The sequence below is a fragment of the Geotrypetes seraphini genome, chromosome 9 (genome assembly GCF_902459505.1).
Source record: "Geotrypetes seraphini chromosome 9, aGeoSer1.1, whole genome shotgun sequence".
Taxonomy (NCBI): domain Eukaryota; kingdom Metazoa; phylum Chordata; class Amphibia; order Gymnophiona; family Dermophiidae; genus Geotrypetes; species Geotrypetes seraphini.
The window spans coordinates 106,849,343-106,863,683 of record NC_047092.1 but is presented as its reverse complement, the minus strand read 5'-3'; the positions used below and the strand labels follow the sequence as shown (position 1 = coordinate 106,863,683).

The following is a 14,341-nucleotide window of genomic DNA, read 5'->3' as shown; positions in this document are numbered from 1 at the left end:
GTCAAGGACATCTAACATCTCAACCTTTAACTTAAATGGGATGAAATGAGCAATCTCCCATAAAAGGTGATAAAGGAGAGCTCCTATGGGGGAGGACTTTCTCCTCTCTTGAAATGTGTCTGAAGGGAGACTAAAGGATCCTTCTTCAGAAAGATCCTCTAGTTTGAAGTCAAAACCCAAGAGTAGTCCGAATCAGACAGCATAATACTCATCTTGACATATCCGAGCTTGTGCCTACCTCAGATCACTCGAACAGGGCCATCAGAAATTTCTGGGCCCCTTACGGAGCAATCCTATTGGGCTCCCCACGCACCCCTTCCCCCCTGACCTCCCCTTCTTCCATGGGCCGAATACACACATACTTTTCTCTGTCGCCGCACTCTTTGACCAAAAGATTTGTAAGCCTGCAACCACGTCAAGGTAGACTCTTTCAGCAGGGCCCTAACCTAACCTAATCTAATCTATACCTATTTATTCTAAACTAACATATGTCTAATACTGAACTAATAATAAACTAACAAACATCTGCATAATAAATAACTAATAAATAATAATGCTAGTAGCTATAATTCACTTTTGAATGTAAAATCTCAGTTAAGGATTTCTTTTGACCTTTGTAGGCCAGAAGTAGATCACAATTGCACAATATTTTTTGTAACAAGTATTAAATGTGTTTTTATAAATACTGTAAGCTTAATAAATATATCAGAAAAAACTACACATCTGAGCGCATATCTGAACATACACATCTGTATGATCCCATCCTCCTCTGCTTGCCTATAGCTGCATCATGCATGTTAAAAATGTACAATATGTTGATATGTGCACCTTCCTTCCTTCCCATCCATCCTCCTCAGCCTGTCCTTACACATCCACAGCTGCGTGTTAATAATGATGTATATGTTATGATGATAAATAAGTGCATATGAGCACATCATTAACATGCAGCTATGGATGAATATAAAAAAGAAACAATATTCTGTACAATTGTCAATTTATAAATCAGCGCCTTCTCCCCACTCTCTCTTCCCCATTTCCCTTCAGCGTCCTCAGCCCACTCTCTCTCCACTTTCCTTCAGCACACGCACATAAAAACAAGCAAGTAATTTATATCATTTTCATTCTATTCATTCATAGAAATTAGAGTCTAAATAATGCCAGTCACATAACAAAACATGATTTTACAAAAATAATTCCCTGCACAGTCAAGCCTGCAAGGATTACTAGATGTCTTTCAGCAGCTCCCCTCCCTCCCTCCCCCTTACCTTCGTGGCCAAGTCAAAATTATCTACCAACAATAAAATTTTAAAACACAAAGCATGCTGTACGCAGAGAAAATGTTAATTATCATTTATATTCCGCGGGTTTTCAAAGAGGTCAAGGCAGATGACTTTATGCAATGTCACCTCAGTAACAACTATACAAAAATAGACAAATATTCCCCCTCCCTTTTTACTAAAACGATAGCGATTTTTAGCGCAGGGAGCTGCGCTGAATGCCCCACGCTGCTCTCAACGCTCATAGGCTCCCTGCGCTAAAAAATGCTATTGCGGTTTAGTAAAAGGGGGCCATAGTGCAAAATATAGACAGCATATATAAATTCTCAAAGCAGACACATTTTGATCACTAAATTGAAAATAAAATTATTTTTCCTACCTTTGGTAATTTCATCAGTCTCTGGTTGCACTTTATTTTTCTGACTGTGCATCCAATATTTCTTCCCTTCTTTCAGCCTCCTGTATGCTTCCTCTCTTCCAAACCTCATTCCCTCCCCAAACTTTTTCTTTGTTTCACCCTGCCCCTTCTTTCTTTTTCTCTCTCTCCATACCCCCTTTCTTTCTGTATGTCTGTTTTTCTCTCTCTCTCTCACCCTGCCCCCTTCTTTCTTTCTCTCTCCACACCCTCTTTCGTTCTGTATGTGTCTTTCTCTCTCTCTCCGTGCCCCATTTTTCTTTGTTTCACTCTGCCCCCTTTCTTTCTTTCTGGCTTCCTGTCCCCCCCTTTCTTTCTTTCTCCCTGCCCTCCCCTATGCCACCACCATTGGGAAAATGCTGCCACCGCCACTGGGGAATAGGCTGCCACTGCCGCCATCGGGAACAAGCCGGCGCCGAGTTCGCCCTGCTTCTCTTCCCCACGGGGCCGACCAACTCTCGCCACCCAACGTCAATTCTAACGTCGGAGAGGACGTTCTAGGCCAGCCAGGCAGCGATTGGCTGGCCAGGACGTCCTCTCCGACATCGGTGGCACTCAAGTGGCTAAAGAGCCGCAGTTTGCCGGCCTAGGGAGAACACTGGAGGGTGGCCAGCTGTGCACCCCCTTGGGATGTAAACCCGGGGTGGGGCGGACCGCCCCCCCACCCTCCTCCACCTTGGTATCTGTACCTCACTCCCTCCCTATGACCAAAAATTCTTCTTTCTTCTATTCCCCGTGTACACAACCATCTCTTTCCCTCCCTTCCTCTCTCCCAAGTACATGCCTTCTGTGTCCAAAAACCCATTCCCTCACCCACCTCAGCATCTCTTTCCCTCCCTTCCTCTCTTCCAAGTCCATGCCTTCTGTGTCCAAAAACCCATTCCCTCCCCCACCTCAGCATCTCTTTCCCTCCCTTCCTCTCTCCCAAGTTCATGCCTTGTGTCCAAAACGGACTCCCTCCCCCCTTTTGTGTTCCGCGTTTGCCTCCCAGCCCATCTTTGCAACTTTCTCAGCAAAACGGAGCTCGAGCCGAGAGGCTTGTCTCCTGTTTCCTGCCTGCCCTGCCGCGCACAAATAGCCGACCGGAAGTATTCTCCGACGTCAGCGCTGACGTCGGAGGGCAGGCTTTGCTTAAGCCCTCCCTCCGACGTCAGTGCTGACATCGGGGAACACTTCCGATCGGCTATATGTAAGCGGCAGGGCAGGTAGGAACAGAAGACGAGCCTCGCGGCTCGAGATGTATTGAACTCTGCGGGTCCCCCGTCCAGCTCTCTCCTGTGCACCTGGGGCGGACCTCCCCCCCCTAGGTACGCCACTGGGACCGGCGGTTGAAGAACTGTGGCCTAGGACCCTGGGGGAGCCCGGGCCCCCTGTCAGCTCCGGGCCCCTGAATGCAGGACTGGTAGTACTGCCCTGATGGCGGCCCTGCACTGGAATCATGGCCATACTCAAGGCAGGAATGCTGACTGATGGGTCTTCTGCTGGATTCTGAGGCAGCTTTCTCCTCTGACAGGCTGGAAATGAGTACTGTCTCAGCGAGCTCAGACACCCAGAAGGTCACCAGTGACAATGAACAGTCAACAGGCAGGACAAGGCCCTCCAGAATCAACTGAAGTAGTACCATGGTCGACATTAATGCTCTCGATGCCTCCGTCACACTGAGCCAAAATCCACTCTAGCTCCTTTTGTAACATGACCCAGAACTGTTTCAGTGTTGAGGCAGGTGGAGGCCTGCTTGGTTCCATTGTATCTCCCATTCCCAGCTCTGAGGAGTCAGAGGAATTGATGCCTCCGATGACAATGTTGATAGATTTAACTGAGTGTCAAAAAGTCTCTCGTGCAGTACTTCAAGTCCTTTATGCATTTAAAAACAGAATTTACAATTAGAGGCCTTGTGGTTAGGTCCTAGGCATGGCAAGCACATGTTGTGCGGGTCAGTCCTGTACCGAGCATGAGAGAGCTTTTGCACTCCTGCCCAATGCTGAGCCGCGTGCTGAATGGCTGACAGCGAGTTCTCATGAGTCCCACAAGAACTCGGGGCAACTATTCAGCAAGCGGGTCAGTGCTGGGCAGGAGTGCAAAAGCTCACTCATGCTCGGCCCTATACACACTGGGCCACAAGAACTCGAGGCGGCCATTCAGGGAGGGGCTCAGAGTGGGGCAGGAGTGTGGAAAGCTCGCTCCTGCCCAGTATACCGCTGGACCATCAGGGATTCAAAAAGGTACGTAGGGGGGGAGGGTAAAAAAATTGACACAGTCAGCCGGGACAGGAGGGATCCCTCCTGTTCTGCCCACCAAGTCATACAGCAGGCCTGGTGGAGGCCTGCAGGACATCGGGAGAGAGGGGGGACAGGGTACAGGGCTAGGAGGGGGCCTGAGTGCAGAGCCTGGCAGGGAGGACAGGAGGGAGGGGAGACAGGGTAGAGAGCCTGGCAGGGAGGGAGGGAGGCTGGGTGCAGAGCCTGGCAGGGGAGGGGAGCAGGGCAGGGGAGAGGGGCAGGGCACAGATCCTGGCAGGGCACAAGAATATTAGCCCCTCCCCCATCTTATATTCGAGTCAACCTTTTTTCCTCCTTTTTGGGGGGAAAAAGGGTACATCGTCTTATACCCAGATCGACTTATATTCGAGTATATACAGTACTTGTGATCTGGACTGGCCACTGTGGAAACAGAATACTATTCTTATGTTCTAATTCTGAAATCAGAAGTTACCAATAGAAACAAGGCCACATGGCCCATCCAGCCTGCCCATCTGCAGCATACTCTATCACTATATGAGACATCTAAAGCTGGAGGTTCATTAGATCCAGGCAATCCTTCTCCTGATCATCTTTTTTTGCATTTGGCAAATAATATACCCAGGGGGAGAGTGTGGTGCAGTGGTTAAAGCTACAGCCTCAGCAACCTGAGGTTGTGGGTTCAATCCCACGCTGCTCCTTGTGACACTGGGCAAGTCACTTAATCCCCCCATTGCCCCAGGTACATTAGATAGATTGTGAGCCCACCGGGACAGATAGGGAAAAATGCTTGAGTACCTGAATAAATGCATGTAAAACCGTTCTGAGCTCCCCTGGGAGAACGGTATAGAAAATTGAATAAATAAATAATATATCTGTACAATCAGAAATAATTCAGGGGTTATCTTAATATCTCAGTCATATATTGAACAAAACCTTCTTTAGCCAATCTCATTGGAAGTTTAGAGAAACTTGATACACAAATTAGTTGCTTTCATCAAATTTTTCAGTGCTTCAACCCTCATATTTAAAATAGTATTGTTCCTAATTAAAGCAGTCTGCATTCTGCATAAAAAAGCCCAAATTCCTTAAGAGCATCTAAATCAGATTTAATCTTTGTATTTTGCTCTTTGTGTTTCATCTAGTGTTATGTATTAACACTGAAAAAAGATTATGCACTTACCCTGGTAAGCTCTTTTCCAGTAGATAGGTGACACATTCTAGACCAGTGCTTCTCAACTCAGTCCTGGAGTACCCCTTTGCTGGTCAGGCTTTTAGGACATCCACAATGAATATGCATGTAAGACATTTGCATATAATGGAGGCAGTGTATGCAAATCAAGTTTATGCATATTCATCATAGATATCCTGAAAGCCTGACCGGCAAGGGGGTACTCCAGGACCGAGTTGAGAAACAGTGTTCTAGACCAGGGGTAGGCAATTCCGGTCCTTGAGAGCTGGAGCCAGGTCAGGTTTTCAGGATATTCACAACAAATATGTATGAGATAGATTTGCATCTCAAGGAGGCAAGTGCATGCAAATCCATCTCATACATATTCATGGTGGAGATCCTGAAAACCTGACCTGGCTCCGGCTCTCGAGGACTGGAATTGCCTACCCCTGTTCTAGACAGATGGGTAGTAGTGCTACCCAATTCAGAAAAAATTTTAATTCGCCTATTGAATCGATTTTTCAATTCGATTCACTTTTCCTGCTCAATTGTATAGGGTTTTTTTTTTTTTTCAAACGCCCTGACCGGTTTATTTTGTAGTCTTTCCACCCACCCCACTTTGCCCTCTCTAACTTCATGCTGGTGCTGTGGTGTAAACAAAATTAAAAAAAATTATCTATTAGGTCCTAGCTCACACTCGCTGTCTAACACTAGCTCTGGCAGGATACACATTTCAAATCTGACATATTGTAATCACAAAATAGAAAATAAAATTATTTTTTCTATCTTCCACTCTCATATCCAACATTTGTTTCTTTCCCACTGTCTACCATCTCTCTCTGCCTTGTGCCCTGGGCCAAACCTCTCTATTCCCCTTCACGCAGCATTTCCCCTTTCTTCCCCTTTCTTTCTCTCTCCCCATGCACCATTTCTCCCTCCCCTCCACCCTTTATTCAATGTTTCTCCCTCGCTTCTCCTTGCATGTCTCCCTCCCCTCCACCATATGAAGGATTTTTCCCTCACCAAGTTCCAAGTTTATTGAAATTTGATATACCGCTTTAAAAATTGTCAAAGTGGTGTACATTACATTAAAAAATATAAAATTGGGAAAATAAAACTAATACTTTAGTACATGACAGACTGAAACCTAAGGGAAAAGAGGTAGAACTACAATCAGTTATAGGAGAGAGGGAGAAAAGGATGGCACAAATAGGGGGGAGGCTATGCTCTTCTTGAATTATTTGCTTTATTTGGCAGTAATTTGTTGCCTGGCTTGGACAGGAAGTCATAAGTTATATACGTCCTTGAATAAGGAGGTTTTAAAATTTGTTTTAAATTTATCGATGTTTTCTTCCTCTCTTAAATAGAGTGGTAATGAGTTCCAGTGCATGGGTGCACTTACTGAGAAGATAGGTTTGCAGGTTATGTCATAAAAAAGGTGTCTAATAGAAGGGATATGTAGAAGGTGTTGATTACTGGATCTTAAGAGTTCTTGGTGAGCAATTAGGGACAAGTACCGTATTTTCACGCATATAACGCGCGCGTTATACGCGTTTTTACCTACCGCGCATACCCCTCGCGCGTTATACAAAATTTTTTTTACATAGTTCCCACCCCGCCCGAAGCCCGATTCACCCCCCCCAGCAAGACCGCTCGCACCCCCACCCCGAACGACCGCTCGCACGCGCTCCCACCCGCACCCGCATCCACGATCGGAGCAAGAGGGAGCCCAAGCCCTCTTGCCCGGCCGACTCCCCAACTCCCCGACAATATCGGGCCAGGAGGGAGCCCAAACCCTCCTGGCCACGGCGACCCCCTACCCCCACCCCGCACTACATTACGGGCAGGAGGGATCCCAGGCCCTCCTGCCCTCGACGCAAACCCCCCTCCCTCCAACGACCGCCCCCCCAGCCGACCCGCGACCCCCCTGGCCGACCCCCACGACACCCCCACCCCCCTTCCCCGTACCTTTGGTAGTTGGCCGGACAGACGGGAGCCAAACCCGCCTGTCCGGCAGGCAGCCAACGACGGAATGAGGCCGGATTGGTCCATCCGTCCCAAAGCTCCGCCTACTGGTGGGGCCTAAGGCGCTTGGGCCAATCAGAATAGGCCCTGGAGCCTTAGGTCCCACCTGGGGGCGCGGCCTGAGGCACATGGTCGGGTTGGGCCCATGGGTCGGGGGGATCAGGTTTTCAGGGTGGGGACAGGACTTCAAGGGGGAGAGGAGAGTCGGGGCGGGCGAAAGGAGAGTCGGGGTGGCCAGAGGAGAGTCGGGGCGGGCGAAAGGAGAGTCGGGCGGCGACGGGAAAGTCGGGCAGCATGCGCGGTATATGGGTGTGCGCGGTATACAAAAGTTTTTGTACATAAAATCGTGGTTTCTGCGCGCTATACCCGTGTGCGCGTTTTACACGGGTGCGCGTTATCTGCGTGAAAATACGGTAATCTATCCATGAAGTGTGGCGTATGGAGAGTTTTTGTTTTAAATGTTAATTTTATAGTTGATTCTGTGTGTTATCGGGAGCCAATGTGATTTTATTAGAAACGTGTTACATGATCACATTTTTTACCTTTGTGTATTAATTTAATGGCAGTGTTTTGGATAATTTGTAGTCTATGGAATTCTTTCTGGGGGAATCCGTTGTATAAGGAGTTACAGTAATCCAATTGTGAGATGACTAACGAGTGCAAGAGGATATTAAGAGATGATGGCTCTAATAGATTTGAAATGGATCTAATCATTCTTAATTTATAGAAGCATTTTTTAACAACAGAGCCAATTTGTGAATGGAAAGTCAGTTTGTTATCTAGTACAACCCATAAAATTTTTTCAGAATTTGTAAATTTTAGTGGAGTAGATTTAAGGAGGATTGGGGAGACTGGCAAATCATCAGTATTATTATTTGGGGAGATGATCATCCCTGTAGATTTTAATGGATTTAAGAATAACATGTAATTGAGTAGCCATTGGTTAATTGTTTGTCGTTTGAGATTGATGTCATGAATTTCTTGTTGATTAGTTAGATTGATAGGGTGTAGTAGTTGGAAGTCATCAGCATAGGAGTATACTGTGAATCCAAGCGATTATGCAATAGTGAGGAGAGGAGAGGTAAAGATGTTGAAGAGAAGAGGGGAAAGAATAGATCCTTGTGGTATGCCAAAATTTTGTTTGAGATTATCTGATGAAGATTGTCCATCCTTGACTCTAGAGGTTCTATTTGAGAAGAAAGAGTCAAACCAAGTGTAAGCTGTGTCAGTAAGACCAATGGAAGTAAGTCTATTAAGAAGAAGAGTATGGTCGACAGTGTCAAATGCGGCTGAGAGATTGAGAGATATAAGAAGTACAGTTTTTCTTTGGTCTAGACCAGGGATCTCAAAGTTCCTCCTTGAGGGCTACAATCCAGTCGGGTTTTCAGGATTTCCCCAATGAATATGCATGAGATCTATGTGCATGCACTGCTTTCAATGCATATTCATTGGGGAAATCCTGCAAACCCGACTGGATTGCGGCCTTCAAGGAGGGACTTTGTGATCCCTGGTCTAGACAGTTAAGAATGTAAGTAGTGAGACCTATCATAGTGTGTTCTGTCGAGTGATTTTTCCTAAATCCTGTTTGATTTGGATGAAGAATGTTTGTTGGGCGGTAATTTGAGCAATCTGAGGTTGAGGATTTGTAATCTTTGATTTTAGGGTAGATTATTGCTGATTTCCACATATCTGGAAGAGTTCTGCTCTCCAAATTGTTATTTTTTAACAGACTTTGGATAAAGAGTCCAAAGATAGTAAAGTAGCATTTTAGAAGTACTGTGGGAATACTATCGTGTGACGATCCTTTTAAATTCATGTTTTGCATTTGTTTTTTTAGTTCGAGTAGAGATGGTATGGTAAATGTGGAGAGTTTGCTCAGTGGTAATTGGTGAATGTCAGGGAAGGGTTCAGAAGATATATTGGAAGTACAGTCAAACCTCGGTTTGCGAGTAACGCGGTTTGCGAGTGTTTTGCAAGATAAGCAAAATACTTGAGCAAACTTTAACTTGCAAAACGAGCGTTGACTTGATCAACGAGCGTGTCCTCTCCCTCCCCCCCGTGACCCCCCCAACCCTTACCTCCAGCCAGCAAACAGCACACACCAACCCACGCCAGCACCACCGCCTTGCAATCTACTCCTGACATTGCTGCCTAGATGTCCCTGGGCGGGGAGAGTTGTGCAAAGGTCCTCCCTCTAGCCCTGATTGGCGGCGGGTAGGCAGGAAAGAAGGCATCTCTGTTCCTTCTGCTACTTGTAGAGGCGGTGCTGCCTGGATGTCCCTGGGCGGGGAGAGTTGTGCAATGGTCCTCCCTCTAGCCCTGATTGGTGGAGGGCAGGCAGGAAAGAAGGCGCCTCGGTTCCTTTTGCTACTTCGTAGTGGCAGGAAGGAGCTTATGCAGGAAGTGGTAGCAAAAGGGGGTGGAGCTTGACTTAAGAAATGCTGCATTCCGGCGCTGGAACACGAGCCCCCCACCCCTCGCTTTCTTCAGCCCTGACACCCTGTTACTATCGCCTCTGTCGTCCTGTATGGAGCTGCCAATGCCTGGTGAAAGGCAATCAGTATGGAACGTGGCCTTGAGGTGAGAGACGAGCGATAGCAGAAAACCAGAAGAAGATGGGCCAGTGAAGTGGGACCGGAACCTGGAACAATAACGGGCACTGTGAGGTGATGCTGGAATTTTAACACTCTTGGACCGGCTGGGGGCTGAGAGGGTGCCTGTATGGAGGAGCAGGCCTTGAGGTGAGAGCGGGAGTGCGAGAAAAGGGAAAGATGGTCTGTGGGGATTGAAAGAGAGGGGAGTACATATGCTGGGTTGGAGAGGGGAGGGGAAAAGAGGGAGAAGTGTTAGACCACAAGAAGACATAGGCCTGTTTTTGCAATGTGGAACGAATCATTCAAGTTTCCATTAATTGATATGGGGAAACTTGCTTTGTTTGATATACGAGCACTTTGGATTACGAGCATGCTTCTGGAATGAATTATGGTCGCAAACCAAGGTACCACTGTATTTTTAGAAAGTTCTGTTCGTAGTTTATCTATTTTATTATTGAAGTATTGGCTTGAGGGCTATCACTGGTAGCACAATATTGTTTGTATTTTGAAGTTAAAGACTGAAGAATGGCGTATAAAGTAGAGGTATTTTGGGCCTTGTGGATCTGTTTGGAATGGTATTTCTTTTTGGCAGAGATTATGGATAATTTATAGTAGTTGGCTCTTTCTTTGTATCTTTCTACCTCTGTTTCGTCTCTCCCTTCTTCTCCTCCACTCCAACAATTCTTCTTTCCTTTCTCCCCCATATGCAGCATCTTTCCTCCCCTCCCATCCCCCTGAGCAGCAGCTTTCCTCCTCCCCCACCCATCCCCCTATGCAGCAGCACCCCACCAATTATCTCACTGTGAAACCTGACATGCCTCAGAGGCCTCCTAAAGCAGCAGCAGCGTATGCACTCTGAACGGGCTGCTTTGCGACCTGCCCCGCAATAACTTCCCTCGGCCGTGTCACTGATGTTCATTCAGAATGCTGCTGCCCCTACTGTTATAGGAGGCCTTGGAGGTATGTCAGTCTCACCAGGGTCGCTGAATTGATGAGTCCAATTTTCTTGGACTGTTTGATATCTGCAGAAGGAATCCACTCTGGATTTTTTCTCTGTGCCTCTATTATACTTCACTGTGCTCTCTATCTCTAGCTCCACCTACAGTTAGTACCCAAGCACCGAGAGCCACTAAATAAACAAAGTAGAGAAGCCCATGGCAATCAAGTTCAAAAACAACCATTCTGCTCAAAAAGTTACATTAGAACATCAATTGCAAACAGCCAACAAAGTCCTCAAAAGAGCTCAGAAACTACACCCACAGAAAAGAGTAACATATACAGTATACAATATTCTTCCCAGTCCCCAAGGGCTGACAGGCATCCAAGAAACAACTTGGAAAAACATAAAGAAACAGACAGTAGGCAGGCGCAGGAAGGACAGGGTGGGAGTCTAGAATGTCTCACCACCTATCTACTGGAAAAGAGATTACCAGGGTAAATACATTATCTCTTTTTCTATTGTAATGGGTGAGACATTATAGACAGATGGGATGTACAAAGCAATTGCCAAAAAGCTAGGGTGAGCTTGCTGTGCCAGCCCGTAAGACAGAGGACCTAAAGGCAGAGTCCTGTTTCGAAACAACATCCACTCTGTAAAACTTGGCAAATGTGTGTAGAGAGGACCATGTTACCGCCCTGCAGATCTCCTCAGGGGAGACAGTTCTAGCTTCAGCCCATGAAGAAGCCAAACATCTTGATAGAAATGGGAGATTGTTTCTCAGAAAGAATATAGGCTGATGAAATGACCCTATCGATCCATCTGGAAATCGTGGTCTTGGGAGCAGGAGCACCCTTGCTTAACTGAATGAATCAGCACAAACAGATGGTCAGAGAGACGAAATTCATTAGTGACCTCCAGATAGCAAAGAAGCACTCTGCACACATCAAGTGTCTTCAAAAGGTAATCTTGTATCCTGGAACCAGTAGGCTGAAAAAAACAGGAAACACACCTTCAGCAGAAAGGAAGGAACCATATGTAGGGAAACACCAGTCTCCGAGATGCGGAGGAACAGGTCCCTACAAGAAAGAGCCTGGAGTTCCGATACACGCCATGCTGCGGTAATAGCAACCAGAAACATGGTCTTGAGTGTCAAAGTTCAAAAGGAAGGCATCCCAAAGGGGCTCAAAGGAAGCCTTGGTGAGGCTAGATAGCACCAGGCTAAGGTCACAGGAAGGGAACAGTGGCTTAAATGGTGGTCTGATGCGAAGAGCCCCCTTCAGAAATCTAGTGACAACCTTCTATGTGGGGACATTAACATCCACCTAGAACAGCTAGATCAACCAGAAGTATCGGATTTCTGGTCACTCATCACCCAACTAGGCTTCTTCAAACCCCCCCTATCAAAACTCATCAAAGAGGTCATCAACTAGATTTGGTGACCTTCTCCTCCAAAGTCCTATCCAGCCCAAAATTTAATTGGACACATGCCAATTGGTCAGATTCCCTTTGGTCCGATCACAGACTCTGTGACTTTTCCATTGTCTGCCAACAAAAACCCTCAAAAAATGGCAAAACAAGAAACATCAAAACCCTCACCACCAGGGGAAAGATAGACCCAGAGGAATTCTGGGCCCGCTATGAAAAGAACACAAAACTTAGCGAAGAAACAGAACAACTTATGACAGACTGGATCAACGACAGCACAAACATTTTAAACGAAATAGCCCCCATAAAAACCCGCCAAATCAGAACCACAAAGCAGGAGGGATGGTTTGATGCAGAACTATTACAGATGAAGAAGGACCTTAGAAAATCGGAAAGAGTATGGCGAAAATCAGAAACCCAGGAACACAGAGATGCCTGGAGACTCAAACTAAAAATCTATAAAAACCTGACCAAAGAAAAACGTAAAAAATTCTATTCACACAAAATTGGTGACTTTACAAATAACAGTAGCAATCTCTTTAAGCTAGTTAATGACCTATACTACATCGAGACACTCACCAACAACCACGAAGATTCCACATTAACCGCAAACACCTTAGCTGATTTCTTCATCTCCAAGACCCAAAAACTAAGATCTACTCTACCTGCCTCGACTAATCCCCTTGAGCTTTTCCCCATTCTTACTGATACCGGCATATACAAACCAGACCAAGGGTCCAGAGCAGATCTATACTGGAACCAATTCAATATACTGGACTGGGAAACCTTCAATAAATTCTACAACAAATACTCTAACTCCTTCTGCAAACTAGATACCTGCCCTCCAAATGTCATGAAAACTGCACCCATCCATTTCAAAGCCAACATGTTATCCTGGGTGAACTTTCTACTTTCCTCAGGATACTTTCCACCTGAGCAAGGCCATATTATGTTAACCCCAATCATAAAAAACACGAAAGAACCCCCAAACGCCCCTTCTAATTACAGACCTATCGCTAGCATTCCTCTATTCACCAAAATAGCTGAAGGGATAGTAAATGCTGAACTCACCGCATACCTGGATAAATTCAACATACTATGTGACAATCAATCGGGCTTTCGAACTGACCACAGCACTGAAACCATTATTGCAGCCTTATTCGACTACTTGCACACCCTCATTAGCCTGGGCTCCAGCGCCTTGATCCTTCAACTCGATCTGAGCAGTGCGTTCGACCTAGTAGACCACAACATTCTCCTAGAATGCCTGACCCACATTGGCATCTCTGACCAGGTCTTCAGCTGGTTTCACGGATTCCTACGAAACAGATCCTACAGAGTTCGCAAAAACGATTCCTCCTCATCTAGCTGGGTTAACTCCTGCGGGGTGCCGCAGGGCTCCCCCCTGTCCCCCACACTATTTAATATCTACCTCGCCTCCCTGGGGAACCTCCTTCAAAACCTCAAACTCAAATCCTTCATCTACGCAGATGACATCACAATAGTCATCCCACTCACCACCTTCTCCCCAGATCTACTAGCCTACATCACAAGCATACTTAATCAGATAGAACTCTGGATGCAATCCTACAGATTAAAACTAAACCCGGACAAAACAAAATTCTTCCTAGCCTCCCCCAATGAAAAAATCAAAGTCTCCACAATCCAAGTGAAAGGCTTGGTCTTCCCCCTCGAACAAACATTAAAAATACTGGGAGTCACTCTAGACAAACATCTATCCCTAGAAAATCACACCGATCTCACTGTCAAGAAATGCTTCTCGGTGCTCTGGAAACTGCGCATCATAAAAAATACTTTGACGACTCCTCTTTCCGCCTTCTGGTACAGTCCTCTGTCCTGAGCGTACTAGACTATTGCAATGTCATTTATCTGAGCTCCACAAAGAAAACCCTTAGGAGACTAAAATTGATCCAGAACACTGCCATCCGCCTCATATTCGGCCTGAACAAATGGGACCACATCACACCTTTCTACCACCAACTGCATTGGCTCCCCTTCGAATCCAGAGTCCTATTCAAATTCGCCTGCTTCTGTTACAAAACTGTTTTTGGCCTATTACCTAGATACCTCAATCACCATTTCACTCTGAACCACACCAACAAGAAATCCCGCAGAATACAGCTGTTTGTCTTCCCATCCCTAAAATTATGTCATTTCAAAAGATTTCTCGACAAAACCTTTGCTTACCAGGCAGCCAAGCTGAACCCTTGGCTTGCCCAAATGATACTCGAGGCCC

At 46.2% G+C, this 14,341-nt stretch overlaps 1 protein-coding gene across 4 annotated transcripts in view; it reads right to left on the bottom strand.

Annotated features, from left to right (window-relative positions):
* PAK2 (p21 (RAC1) activated kinase 2) overlaps positions 1 to 14,341 on the bottom strand; it is an 814,606-nt gene that overhangs the window by 95,977 nt on the left and 704,288 nt on the right. The window lies entirely within an intron of this gene.